Source organism: Oxyura jamaicensis, chromosome 3, assembly GCF_011077185.1.
Source record: "Oxyura jamaicensis isolate SHBP4307 breed ruddy duck chromosome 3, BPBGC_Ojam_1.0, whole genome shotgun sequence".
NCBI lineage: Eukaryota > Metazoa > Chordata > Aves > Anseriformes > Anatidae > Oxyura > Oxyura jamaicensis.
In genome coordinates this window covers 15,517,047-15,531,070 of record NC_048895.1, presented here as the reverse complement: position 1 = coordinate 15,531,070, position 14,024 = coordinate 15,517,047, and the positions used below count along the sequence as shown (strand labels likewise).

Sequence of the window (14,024 nt, the reverse complement as noted above, 5' to 3'; positions counted from 1 at the left end):
GAGAGAGGGGTTTTGGGGTTCCCCCGAAGTTGGTGGTGTGGTGGCAAGGCGAGCCGAAGGGTCTGGGGGGGATTTTGGGTGCACAGGAGCAGGGCTGACATATGGCTGGGCACAGCCGGCCCACTGGCTGGACCCCTCCCAGGGCTGGTGTTAGGGCTGGGGATTAGTGGGGCTTCTCCTTGGGCCAGAGAGGAGAAACGGGGGCTGTGAGGGGGAGACTTCAGCGGGCAGGGGTTGTTCGTCTTTGGGAAACGGTGGTGGAAATGCTGCGCCTCGAGTGGGACTCCAGCCCTGGGAAGCAAATCTTCTTTGCAGTGCCCCTCTCTCTCGTTCAGGGCGTTTGCTGCCTTGCTCGTGTCGGTGCGTTGGGAGCCGGGAAGATGTGTCAGGATGGGGGGAGATAAGCTTTCTTTAAGCACGAAAATTGGAGTGCAGTTACCCGCTGTCATGTCTTGCTCTAAGTCAAGCACAGCTGGAAAACCCTGGGACACTTTAGTTGGAAATCTATGGAGAGGTTTGTGTGCCGTCCCTCTGGGACCCTCTGTGGTGGACTCGCAGATGCCGGCCAGCCGCGTGCGTAAAATTAATTGAATCTGCCCATTTCACCTCTGTCTCGGGGGGCTCCTAGCCCCTTTGCCGGCCAGTACCGTGGCACATCAGAGCTGTTGTGTGCGGCAGCCTGCGTTCAGGCAAGCCCAAAGCTCTTGGGATCAGGGAAGTCCAGGCTTTTTCAGCTGGTGTCCGGTGAAGCCAGCAGGGTGGCTCTCGCTGCCATCAGTGGGTGCTGGATTTGGCCACCGTGGAACGTGTTATTGCTCAAACAATGGTGGGAGAGGGCTTGGCTGCCCCCTAACATCAGTTTTACGCTTGTGTGTCTCAAGCACGGCACACGGTTTCTGCCCATGTGAGTTGAAGGGGCAGCTCCTGCCTTTTTATTCAGGTTTGTAGGGATTCACCCGCGTAAAATGCTCCATCCAGATGTGTTGGTGCTAAGTCTCGTGGGCTTCTCACAGGGAACTAATTTTTTTGAAGGCTCCTCAGTTTCTACTGAAGTGCACGGGAAGCTGTCACATGGTAAAGCAAACTGTGGAGACGAATTGTGAAGTTTCTGTAGCTTATACACGTACTGCCTTAGAAATTAAGCAGTTGACTAGGCAGGGTAAGTCTGAAGTAGCCTTTCCTGCCTGAAGTTAAAACACACTTTTTTTTTTTTTTTTTTTTTAAGGTGGTATCTTTAGAATGTGATTTAACATAGCAAGCCGGTGGTGGTGGTGGAGATAGCAGGAGGCTATGGCTTTGTGCTGCCAGCCAGGTATATGAGAGCCGGTCCTGGGGGACACTTCCATTGTCCGGGCACACACTGCAGCACCTAACAGCACAGCTGTAGGTTTTCCTCCTTTCGTGACTGATCCTACTTCCATTTAAGTTGGTAGCAAAAACCGCCCACTCCTTTTCGGCAGGAACTGGATTGGACTGCTAACGAATGAAGCTAGACTTTGTGCATATTAAAACAGCGCTTTGATTTTTTGTGTCGAGCTGATTTCTTTCTCTCTGAAGCTGATTAAAAACAAACAAAAAGAAACTTGCTAGCCGTAGGTACTTCAGGTTTTGTCTGTAGATGAAGCAGTCTTTAAGAACATTAAATACCTCTGTAGGTGCTGATTTATTAAGAAGTGTAATTGTATTCCTTTGTACACCTGCTATTTTTTTTAATGGGAAAGATGAAGTAATGCCACTGTTTCTCTCAGTGTTTTGGTAGAAATAATGATATAAATAAACCAGGCACTCGAACTGTCTGCCTGAGAGGCATCAGGGAGTTTGAGGTAATGTACTACTATCAAGGAAACCCTCAAATTTCATATTCCAATTTATTTTTAGCTTCCGTGAGGTACAACAGATCTTATGCGGTATCTAGTTTGAAGGATTTTCCCATCATTTACACAAGCTGCTTTTATTTTTCCAATAAATAATTCATAGGGGGGAAAAAAATCCTTTCAGGAACTCTGACTTTTTTCACACTGATGTAAAACACTCCTGGCACAGTTCATCTCTGAGAGCGCTAACGCCAGACAGGTGATCCAAAATACTTGTGACTCTTTTTGCTTTTATGTAACATCTTAAAGTGTAATCTGTCAAGCGGGGAGAACGCAGCGCCCTGAAAGTGTAAGTAGTTTTCTGGTAATCCACTTTTTATAAGGTCTGGATAGCAGGGATACACCTTCTCCCAAGCCAGCTCTCTACGTGCGAGCGGCGCAGGAGGAGGCAGCTCCAGTTGCAGCAGCGCCGGAGCAGGCGCACACGCACAAATCAGTGCCAGAAACGGCAGCTCTCAGCTACTGAGTCCAAAGATCACGAGTGTACCCAAGGAGGGAGCAAGGTCCAGTTTAAATGGAAGCAGGTTGGCAGTGCGCACGGGCCTCGAGTGTGGATGAAGCTCTTGCTAATTAATAGTTTGAAGGAAGTCGAATTTGCCAATCCCAGAACAGTGCCGACTTTCTCCGGGGGCCCAGCATTGCATGTTTTCTGCTGCTTGTTTTATGTCCAAACTTCTGCCAGTCAGAGAAACTGGGCTGTCATGAAGAAGTGCCTGCTTTCTGTAAGTGGAGAGAGACCCTCCAACATGTGTTAGTTCTTTAATTCTTTTATAAACAAAGTCAATTTTTGTGTTTGCTGTAGCAGAGGCTTCAGGTTTTTCGGTTTGTTCAGCATTACCAGTGCAAACACTCAAAAAAAAAATAAAATAACAATGCTGACTGTTTAACGCAAGCGGGGAAAGGCAGCCCTGTAAATGCAGTGCTAACTTTGCCGTTGGGTGCACTGAAGTCGAGCAAAAACAAAGTTCAAAGCAAACATGTGCCTGGGAGGATTGCAGCGGCTTTGTGGAAGAAATAAGCCTGCACGTCCCGCGTTGGTGCCGCGCCGAGCGCAGCGGGGTCCGTGCCCTCCCTGCTAACCAGGAGGGGACGAGGCGGTGTGTCACCGTGCAGAACAGAAACCGCGCGGCGCCGTTTGCCTGGCCGAGTGTGTCAGATGCTCTGTGTCATCGCAGAGCGACCGGGAGGAGCCGTGAAGGCTCCTGTGCTCAACCAGTTGGGAGATTCCTCCAGCTCGAAGGGGAATTCCTGGCGGGGGAAGAGTTGCCTCGAGGGGTGTTCCCGAGGGAGAGCCGGGACCATCTCCAGGGGCACAGCACCATGAGGGTACAGTGCAGACAGGCTTCAGAAACGGCGTGAAGTTGTGGTGAGGAGCAAGGTAGCTGGAAAAGACCTACGGAGCGAGAGCCACCAGAGAGCAGGTTTTAGCCTTTCACGCCTCGCTTTGTTGAGGACCAGGCCTCAGCTGGGGCAAGTGAGACAGCCACCACCACCACTTCAGAGGGGCCAGGCTGCTGCTGTGGGTCACAGCCGTGCTCAGTGTCCTGTGTGTACAAGTTCGAGCCATCACTTGTCCAAACACGGGGCCGGATTCGGTCCTCTGCCCTGCGTGGTACATAACTGTAGGGTTGCCCTACAACGCCCCAGGTTCCTGGTCTGTATGACCTGATTGGTGTTTTGATGAGCAGTGGGCTTAACGAGGAACTTCTCATTAATAACACATTGGAATTGAGTTTTAAGTGGCAGTGAATGACATGAATCTCAGTCCGTGTAATTATTGGGAGCCAAAGCTTGTTTCGCTTGCTTTCACACCAGCAAGATGTATTTGATTTCATCTGGCAGCTTCTGCTTCCAGGGAAGTTTGAATAAAGTTGTATTCTAGTATGTTATGAACACACAAAAGAGAAAAGTGCAAAAGTGGGTTGTTTTCTTTAATGTTATTTTTAAAACTGGGCGGTATATGGAAGTAGCAGAAGAAAGAAGTTCCTTTTTCAAAGGAACCCTGACTTGGTAGAAAGATCTAAACTCGCCCAAAAACTTGCTCGGACGATCTGTAACGAAAAAAACTCTTCTCTTGATCCCAGATCTTTGACCTCCCCAGAACCCCCCGTGCTGTTTGAGCCGCGCTCGCCTTCAGTGTAAACGTGACAATTGCCAACTCCTCCCTTCGCAGTTCCCAAGCTTTTTCATACCGAGGCCTGTAACATCAGTCTTTGAAAAGCTCCTGGCGTGCCAGGCAGGCAGTAAGGCTGAGCGAACTGCGCTATAGAAAGAACCACCCATGATCGGAGGCAAACTATGCGGATATATGTTGGGGTGGAGGTTGAAAGGAGCGTGGAGGGCATATTTGAAGCAGACTGTGCAACTGCTACAGCAGGTCTGACTAGTTTCAGATGCCTAAAGGCAGCTTTGTCTTAACTTCAGGTAGCTGCAAAATGAAGCTTTAAAACCTAATTCAGAAATACATCGTCATCTTCCGGTGCCTCCACAAGCCCTTTACTTTTCATGTGTTTTTACAGGCAGCCTTTCACCCTTGGAAGAAGTGGTTAATAGGTACACGTGCAGGCATAGGATTTGCATATTTTTAAAATACACACTTCATCAAGATAGGAGGCCGGCGTTTGTGCGCAAACCGCGGCGTTTTTACAGCTAGTGGTAACATTTTGCTTTCTTATCTCTGCGCGTGAGCGTACGTGTGTGCCTGTGAGGGAGCCCTCTCCGTTTGTGCCTTTTCTCAGAGCATGATTTGTTGCCGCCCGTCCCCGTGCAGGAGGAGTGACTTACACTATATTATGCTCTGCTGCTGTTGGAGGGGTTTTGACCGGGGTGACTTCAGTGCCAGCTGTCCCAGGGGGGCAATGACTTGCTTAGGTTACCCTCCGGTGATCGAGCACACGGCCTAGGCTCTCTTACCCTCCTTCTCCATCTGTTTGGCAAAACCGGCCCTTCGAAGCAACCCTTCCCCTAACTAAAGTATTACACAAACGCCTCGCGAGTGAGAAGTGAGATCATATTTTCTATATGCATGTAGAATACAGCAGAAAGCTTCCTGTTGCTGCCGTGCTTCTCGTAGCTGTCAGCAGAACATACATTGTACACATGTGCTGTCGGAAGGGTTGCTGGCTTTTTATTTTTTCCTTTTCTTTTTGTTCGTTTTTTTTTGTTTAATTGTGGGGAAAACTAGCATAATAACGTCCTGGGTGAGGTGAATGGCTTGTGTCTGACCAAAAACAAAATGAGGTTTAGGATGTTTAGTTTCAGTTTCCCAGTCTCTTCTCCGTCTGTATTTTCCACTCCTAATTCCCAGAGACTTACTTTATGACCGAGTTTTTGTTCCACGTTAATTGACCTGCGGTGAGCGTGCTTCAAAGTACGTATTGAATACGTGTATTGTTAAAATATGCTGTTAAAGGGGTGTCCCCATATAAGTCAAAGCGGTTTATTTGAGAATGTTTAAACTACTACACATAAAATTTACGTGGATCATACGGTGACTATTTCAAAGGGGACTGCTTCGGTGTAGTAGTTTTATTGTGCAATCAAACAGGTGCTAGGAAAAATTAAATCTCTTTCCTCTCTGCCTTGTAGCTGGTAATCGCTGAGAGTAGTTCAAGGCTGGCCAAAGTTCCCTTTATCAGCTTTCCGAAGGCTCCTTCGCAGGACGTGGAAACACATGCTCTATTTCTACAAACGTGAGAGCTTTAGTGCAGCGGGCTGAAAGGCCAGCAGTTATCGTGTTGTCTAACATCACTTAACACCGTCTTGGCAAACTTTCATGTCAAACTTTAACTACCATTTTTCTAGGGGGGGTTCTCATCCCAGCAGCTTTTCCACATCCTTAAAAGAAACCTGAGGGTGGGTGGGTGTTTTTTTCACAGAGTATTCTTGTTTGCAGGGCTTTGTTCATTTTATTTAAGTAAAGATGTTGAAAACAACCCGTGTGCAGCATAACTCCTTTAAAAAGTGCCAGAGAAATGCCTTCTGTTATAATCTTTGTTTTTCTCCTCTTTTAACTTTCAATAGCAAGAAACTGGTTAGCAAATAAAACCTGCAGGCCAGAAACTAAAATGACTTGTCATTGCTGGGATGTATTTTGCATTTTGCAGTATACGTTTCTTTGGAGTTTTTTCTCTTCCCCTCCCTTCCCCCCCCCCCCCAGTTTGCTGCTTTTCAGTTTGACTGTGATAATTTATTCAGCACTGTTTTCAGAGCAATAACCTACTTTTTGGCAAACCATTCAGTTCTTTCCACAGCACTGTGGGTATTTTTTTCCCCCAAGTGTTTATTAAGGGTCTGCAACGGGGGGAAAAACAAGCTATCTTTGGGGAAAAGGCACTCCGACCCGTTTGCAAGCAAGGACTCTAACCAAGTAATTATAAAGACGTGAGAAAAACTCTCTCTTATTACCCACAAAGGGGTCTGGTCCCTCTTGGATGCACACACCACTCTCATTAACCTTTATAGGAATTGCACACATCCCGTAAAGCTGGGTCTACGACGCTCGGTCCCTGCGTACACTAAAAATATCAGCTAGATCATGACATGCACGCGCCTGTCGAGACGTCTTGTGTGCTGAAACACAACGCTGCCGTAATCTATTGTTTGGAGCGGCGGTGCAGGGGAGGAAGGATGTACGGCCGGCCCTGCTGTTTCGTCACCCTCCCTCAGAGACTGACCAGTAGCATCTTGGCGTTGCAGGCGTGTCATTTCAGCAGTCACTTTCTTGTGGCTGCACCAGCCCTTTCAGATCGTCTCGAATATAATTTCCAAGTAAGGAGCCTCCTCTCAGCCAGCGCTTTCGCTCTGCCGGTGCCTGCAGGCCCTGAAGTGGGAAGAAAAGGAAGGCGGTCGGCTCTTGGCTGAATTGGGCCCTGAAGCGGTACACGGCCATCTTAATTGCTGCTGCTCCACTGCTGGAAGAGATGCCGGCCCTGCTTCTCCCCGCGTGGAGCCCTCGTCGTGCCCCGGTCCTGCTGGCAGGGCTGGCGGCTGCTGGCCGAGGAGGCCTCGGGTGCCAGAAAAGAAATGGCAGCGTGGAGCAGGCGGAGCTGCTTGGCTGGTCCCGGGGAGACTTGTGCGTAGAAGCCCTCGCATGTTTTTCAGGTGACAACAAGCAGAGCCTACTGAATCATCAGCTAATCGTGTAGTAAAGTCTGAGGAGCTGGCCTAGCGCAGCGTCCGGTTTTATTTACTGCAGCTCCAGTTTCCTACTGCTGATGCCCAGGTGCGTAACGCAGATCCTGGTCCCTGAGCTTTTGATATTGGCAGCAGAGCCGTCCCATACCGTGTGCACGCAGCGCGGTATAATTTGATTCACGCTTGGCAGGCCTGGCAGCTTCCTTAATGCCGCCACGTGGAGGCTGAATTTGAGAATAACCTTGGCCCAGCTCATCGGGATGGCTCTTCGAAGCACGGGGGGAGCCTCGGCAAAGCCTGCTCCCAGTGGTGAGGCTCCTTGGTGCCCCTGCACGGTGGCACAGACATAGGTTTAAGTAGACGGTGCGTGCAGCCACAGTGAGGGAGGACATAAAGAGGGGTCTGCATGGATATGGCACGAGGAGAAGGCGGCTTTGCCCCATGACCACCCCGAGTACTGCAGTTACTAGTGGCAGTCATCTGCCAAGGTCTGCGTCGAAGCCGGTGTTCGTGGTGAGGTGGTGTTAGCAGTCGTGGGAAGGGTGTTTCGTGAAGTTTCCAGCTAGGGACGAGACCAAAAAAGGGCAGGCCGGGGTCTTTGTGGCACCTGGTGGGCGCCACTGTAAGAATGCTGATGGGAGGCTGCATGTGAGGCCGAACACGTGAGAATTGCCATTTTGAGACCTTTTCAGAGAGAAATTTCTTCTGCCGGGCAATCCAAACCTGCTCTTTTTCCAGTAAACACAACTGCCTTCCTGTACACGAATAAAGCCCTGTCTGACTAAACGCTTTCTGGCCTCGGCACGCTCTCCAGCTATGCCCTCTCCTCTGTACTGACAAAAGTTGCTCGTACTCGGGGCGCTTGCCTGGACGGCAGCCCCTTCCTTCACAGCGCACCTCGTGAGCTTTCCCTGCGCCAAACCTGTGTAGTCTTGTTCATCTCCTAATTCTGCCAGGGTACTTTTTAATGGCTTAACGAGCTAACAAGTGCTCGTCTGATTTAAACTTGTATTAAGGTCTGCTACCCTGATAGAATTCCTAATATTATAAACACCCTTAATAACATGGCTATAATCTAGAAAACCTGCTCTCCTTTTCCCAAACAATTACTTAATGAGGCAGTAATTTATCTCAAGCTCTATTTATTGGAGCCCATTCCAGCTTTATCAGACATTCTCTGTTTGGTGTGTGCAGTTAGTCAAAAACATTAAAACTGCTCGGCTTCTTCCAAGAGAACGTGTTACATTTAGCAAACTGACAGCATTAGAAACTGTTTCCAATTTAATAGAAGCATATGTTTCCTGCAAGACTTAACACACTGCAGAGTCGGAGATTGCCTTAGACTGCGGCTTTGCCTTTTTTTAGCCTGGTAGAAAGGAGCTGGAAACTGAAGACAGAAGTGGAACTCCCAAGTCGTGTTTCTGGTTGTTTTGCTGCCTTTTGTTTTTCACAGAGCCTTCTAATAGGGCTTCGGTGGGCTGCGAGTTGAAGAAACTATCAAGAAAGTAGTGTGGGCGGCGCGCAGAGAGCTCTCGCTCGAAACGCAGTTTCTGATCATTAACAAACAGCAAGAGCTTGCTTTGCCCTCTGGGCCTCAAATAGTACAGTATGCAACAAGGGAGAGCAGGCAAGGCACGAGGATGGAAACAGTAGGATCAGATTACAGTTTCAAAATATCGCTGGAACACGTTGGCTGGCGTTACGCTATTGACTGGCTTTATAATTGCATTGCTTATTTGCTAGGGGAGGCTTCACCTTACTTGCTGATTCGCACGGACGTGCCTCCAGGGACGAGGGGCTCCAGGCTGCGAGCACCAAAACCAAACCCCACGGGAGTGGCGGCGCTTCGGGCGCTCCGAAAATGTGAGCGGCCAAGCTTCTTGTCTCCCCTTCGCCAGGAGGTTTCCTCGTGCCGACCCTAGCTAAATCCTTCTTAGATCAGCCTCTGAAAGTCACCCACTGTGGCTTTCCTTCTTATTTCGAGACTAGCCCGAGCTGGAAAAGACCACTCTCGCTCCCCCTGCTACCTGCCAGAGCTCTGCCACGGCCTTCAGCGGTGGGTGCCGATAGCGGGAGCTGCCTCGCTCGCCGGATTTGGCCGTGGGGTGCTTCCAGCCCGAGCACCGAGCGGCACTGCCCGCCTCTCCACAGCTTCCGCGAGAGCCGAGGTGCACCCATCCGCCATGGGACGTGGGAAGGGTCGGCCCCTAAAAACGTACGTGCGAAATACCTGCCGCTTACGGTTGCTGCTGGCGACGACCGCCTCGCAGTGAAGGCTTGCAAACAGAAAAAACAACTCCCTGTGCTCTCTGGAAGCACAGAGCTACCCAGGAGGCCAATTTTTTGATAGAGCTCTAAAGGAGAGTTTTGTAAGTGCTTATTAAACCTCGCCTTTTTTTTTTTTTTCCTTTTTAAAAAAAGGCAAAACAAAAAAGCAGCCAGCATTAAGGTAAAGTGCGAGTGTCAGGGAAAGCAAACCTTGCAAATAGGAGGGCATGGTTCTGGAGAGGACAGAAAGCCCAGCACAGTTCTGTTCCCCAGCCCCATGTCTGGTATTGGGCTTTTTGTTTTTTGCTGCCCTCTGCCATTAGTCCAAATTCTTACCCAGCGGCGCTTGTCAGGAGCCCTCCCTCTAGCCAGGCAGCATGGACGCATTAAACTTGAACGAGTAAAATCTGCATCAGATCCTGAGAAGCAGCCTTGCAGAAAAGAAAAAGAAAAAAACCCAGCCCTGTCAGTGTACAAATTGCGAGCCAGCTGCAGCATATTGAACGTAGCCGTGCGTTACTGCGTGGTACATGCTGTACTGGCTCCCAGGGATGCTGCCGTGCCAGGATTTAAAGACCCCGGCGTCAACAGATGAAAGCTTCGAGGAGGGCCAATTCTCATCGCGTGGTGGCCCTCACCTCTCCGAGTCCGCGCTGCTCGCTCGCCCCAGCCCTGCCGTTAAACCTCGACACCTGGGCTTGCTCCGCTGTTTTTAGGGAGGCTGGGAGAGGGTGCCAGATTTTTACTGGCGTTCCCCTCCGCTCTTTCCCTTCCTTTCCAGCTCTGCAAAGGCGCTGGGAGGAGGATGCCTCCACTCTGGTTGTAAGCTCAGGTGGTCCCTCGGGCTGGATCCGGCAGCGCGCCGACGCCTATGAGCGGCGCACGCCTCTGCTAGCTCAAAAGACCTGGCCCTCGCCTTGCCAGTTGAACCCAGTTGGCACAAAAGACCTTTTTATTTTGGTGCTGCAGCTACCGGTGCCAAATCCCGATCCTGCTGAAGTCAGTAACAAAACACTCATTGACTACCGTTGGGCCAGGATACAGCCAACGCAACCCTCAAGGATGAGGAGCGAGGAGGGATGGAGGAGAGGAAAATAACGTTTCACGTTCCAGTAGTGACACAGAAAGCGCTTGCGTAATTTACTGGATAGAGTCTCCGAGAAGCCCTGGTGAGGTTCATCTGTACCTGAGATTTGGGAAACGTCGTTTTGGGAGTTCAGTGTGCACGTTCTCAACTTTCTGTGCAGTTTCAGGGACTTCTGTGTTTTCCTCCATGGGTGTGAAGCGGTGCTTTTTTAAAAAAATCCCCCTGAAATGCCTTTTTTCCCTTTTTTTTCTCTCTTTTTCTGCATTTACCTTTTTGAGCAACATTTGGACAGTGAGCCTCACTGCGTTAACCTGTTCATCCTCTAGCCCGGCTGATAGCATGGCAGAAATTTGAGAGTGGAGATGTGACTTGTGAAAGATGCCTTCCCTCCGTCCCTCTCGGCGTTCAGTTCCCCTTTCTTTCTCTTCCTTCCTGCCTCTGAGCAGGGGGCACGCGGGGGTTGTGGGACTGACTTCCAAGAAAAGCCCTCAGCCTTGAGAGGCATTGTAAGCTAAACTGCTGAAAGCCTTTGCGAGTTAACGTTGAAGGGTGTTTTTATTACTGCCGAGATAACCAAATCACTTTTCCCCTCCGTTTTTTACATACCCACTGCTTCCCGATGCCAGGTTCCCAATTGATAGACTTCAGAACTAGCCCAGCAGTGACAAGGTGTAACGCCGTGCGCTCAGTTGATGCGTGCAGCACTCCTCTCACGCTGGGCACATGCCTCTCTGTCTCCTCTGCAGAGCGAAGGACTCGCCGCTCAGTGGGCTCACACACAGCCAGGCATTGCACAAGCGTTTTGGGTGTAATCGATGATGGTTGACTCCAGAGCACCACCCGCTCCAGGCTGATTATCTCTTCTGCTGAGCCCCAACTGCATTTTTTTTTTCCCAGCTCCGTCTGAAGAGCTTGCAGCACCAATAAAAGGAGGCTAAATGACATGCAAATGAAAAAAATATATATTACTTTTGTTTTTCAATTAAGGGAAGCCAACTCCCAAACAATGCTAGCATTTCTCTGGCTCTGAGGCGCGTGCAATCACCCTAAATGGGCAAAAAAGCAAGCTGAAGCCTTCTCAACAACAAAGGTTCAGCTTTTGGGTCTGGGTCTTCCAGCTTTGGAGCCAACCGGTGGGGAATAGCAGGGGGAAATCTCTGAGTAATTCCCCACCCCCCTTTGCCCAGATAAATTCAGCTTTTCCACGGCCTTTCTTCAACTCTCTAATTCCACATACCTAAGTAACGCTGAAAACTAACTTGCATACCAAAACCCTGCAACACCCCTTATTAAAACAACAACAACAAAGCGACATCCCGAGCGCTTGGACACAGAATGACAGCTGCTGGCAGCCCGCTGGAAGCGCGGCAGAACTTCTCCTGGCCGGGATCGCCGCTCAGCCAAAACAGAGGCACAAAAACCCCGCCGCGGGCAGGACCCCTTGTCGCTGCCCGGCTGGTTCGGGTGTGCTGCTGTCCGTCCGTCCCCGTTGCAGCCCCGTGACTCAGTAGGCCGGCTCTGACTTCCTGCGCTCGGGAGGGTGCGAGCGTATCTCATCCCCTGCTAATCTTTGCCCAACCAGATCTGTAAGTTTGGCGTCTTCGTCCTCCCAGCAGGAGCTTTGGCTGCGAAGGGTAGCAGCGAGGCTTTTGTTGGAGATGTTTGAGCTTGCAGTTTGGTTTTGTGCTGTTCGCTACCTTGAGACGTACAGAACCGATCTCTCTAATGGAGGCGTGAAGCTGCTGGCTGGAGGAGATGGTGTGAAGGGTAGAGACTAAGCAGGCAACGTTGTCTTCAGCTGTGGCGGTCAGAAACTACGCAATCAGTTTAGGGAGATGCAGAGGAAGGCTTGCAGGCATGTGCGTTTTTACCCACTGTATCAGCTGGTCCTAAAAGATACCTCCTCCTTGCTTAGAACGAGCAAAGTGATTTATGGAAACTGGAGGAAGATGTTTTTACCATTCCATTTGCATGTCGGAGGAGAAGGGAATAAAATAAAACTCTGTAAAGCTGGGAGTCTTGCGGTGTTCATTCGAGCTCCCTGTTTGGGGGAATAACCCCCCTGCTTAGGCTGCAGCCCTGCTTTGTAGCTTGAATAGTTAAATGCTTTCAGAGAGCGTTTCTGGGGAAAAGAAAACTGAAAGCTGAGAGGAGAAATTGTGAGTTTCCTGATCTGTCTTGTCCTTTAAAAGGACCGGCTCTGAACCGAGCTACATGAAGATCGAGTGAGATGTGAAAGCTTGACAGTCACACATACAGGAAACCTTGAATCATTTCTGTGCTTCCTGGAAAACGACGCAGTGAGCTTATCATTGTGTTTACTAATGATGATCCCATAGCTCTTCCTGGCCAGCTTAGAAAATGTCCAGCTACCAGCACCTCGATCTCGGATGCAAATGAGAGAAACCAGCTCAATTGGGTTCATTGGAAATGCGTGCCGACGTCCCCTGACAATAATAATTAATAATCAAGCGCAGGGAGCTGAGCACAGCCACCCCAGTGGTGTTTTCTTTATCACGGGGAAAAAGGTTGGCTTTGTGCAGCGAATATTTTTATACATTCCTCGCAGAGCCTGACAAACTTCAAAACTCTCCTAGTCCCCGAGCCATTTACAAATTTCTCCTTTAAATAGAGCATTGCGGAAGGAGCGTTGGTATGTCTTTAGGACAGAGTCTGTCTTTTTTCAGGAGGAGGAGAGAGTCGGAAGGGGCGGAAAGCTGCTCGCTCTCCTCCTAGCCCACAGCTTCTTTAACATGCGCTGAACTCAGGTAGGATTTTCGATTCCTGCTAGCCTCGAGCTCCCGTTCTCGCTGTAGGTGCTTGAAGTCAAAGGAAGTGTGTCTGTCGGTCGTCGACATTTAAACAGAAAAGCCCCACCACCACCCCGAACCCACGTGCGCAGCTCTGGAGTAGCCCATGGAAGCGACACCAGGGAGCAGAGAAAAACCAGACTTCAGCGGCAGTGCTAAATTTCAGAGGTTTTGCTCACCCGAGATTCCAGGCGTGGGGATCGCTGGTAGCTGGCCAAGGAGCTTGGATCGCAGCCTGCTCGTTCCTCGGCTCCTCTTAGCTCGCTCCCTCCCCCCCGCCTTTCTTTTTTTAATTGCATAATATGCTAGAAAATGATCTGGATTTGGGACTTACTTTTAACCAGAAAAGGCTCACTTCACCCAATCTGATTTGGGATTTAACATCCAGCAAATGCCTTCTGAACCTCGGTCCTTTTTTTTTTTTTTTTTTATCGAAACCCCGACGACGTCGCAGGGGCTCTTTGCTTTTGAACGTTTCGCAGACGTTCCTGGGGGTGTTTGCACCCCTTAGCTATGTTGTCTGTCTGCGACTGGCGTACAGTGATCAGATTGTCTTGGACCTGCCTGGCGCAGTCATTTCGCAGGCGGGGATCCCGCCCGGGGAGCTGGGGATCGTACTCAAATAAGGAAGGCAAGTTTTGTCTCCTGCACGATAGCCAGGAGCCAGCTGCGTAACGAAACTCATATGGGAGAAGTCATGTTTGGGGTTAAAAATGGGTTTATACATAATCTGTTGCAACTTTGGTCCATGCAGGTAGTGAGAGGGAGAGCTGGAGGGAACCTGCTGTTCTGTGAGCCCCGAAGGAGGTGCTGGCATGGGCACCACGCTCTGACCCCGCAGCCTCTGAC

General features: G+C 49.9%; 1 protein-coding gene across 2 annotated transcripts in view; it reads left to right on the top strand.

Annotated features, from left to right (window-relative positions):
• SERTAD2 (SERTA domain containing 2) overlaps positions 1-14,024 on the top strand; it is a 78,918-nt gene that overhangs the window by 60,424 nt on the left and 4,470 nt on the right. The window lies entirely within an intron of this gene.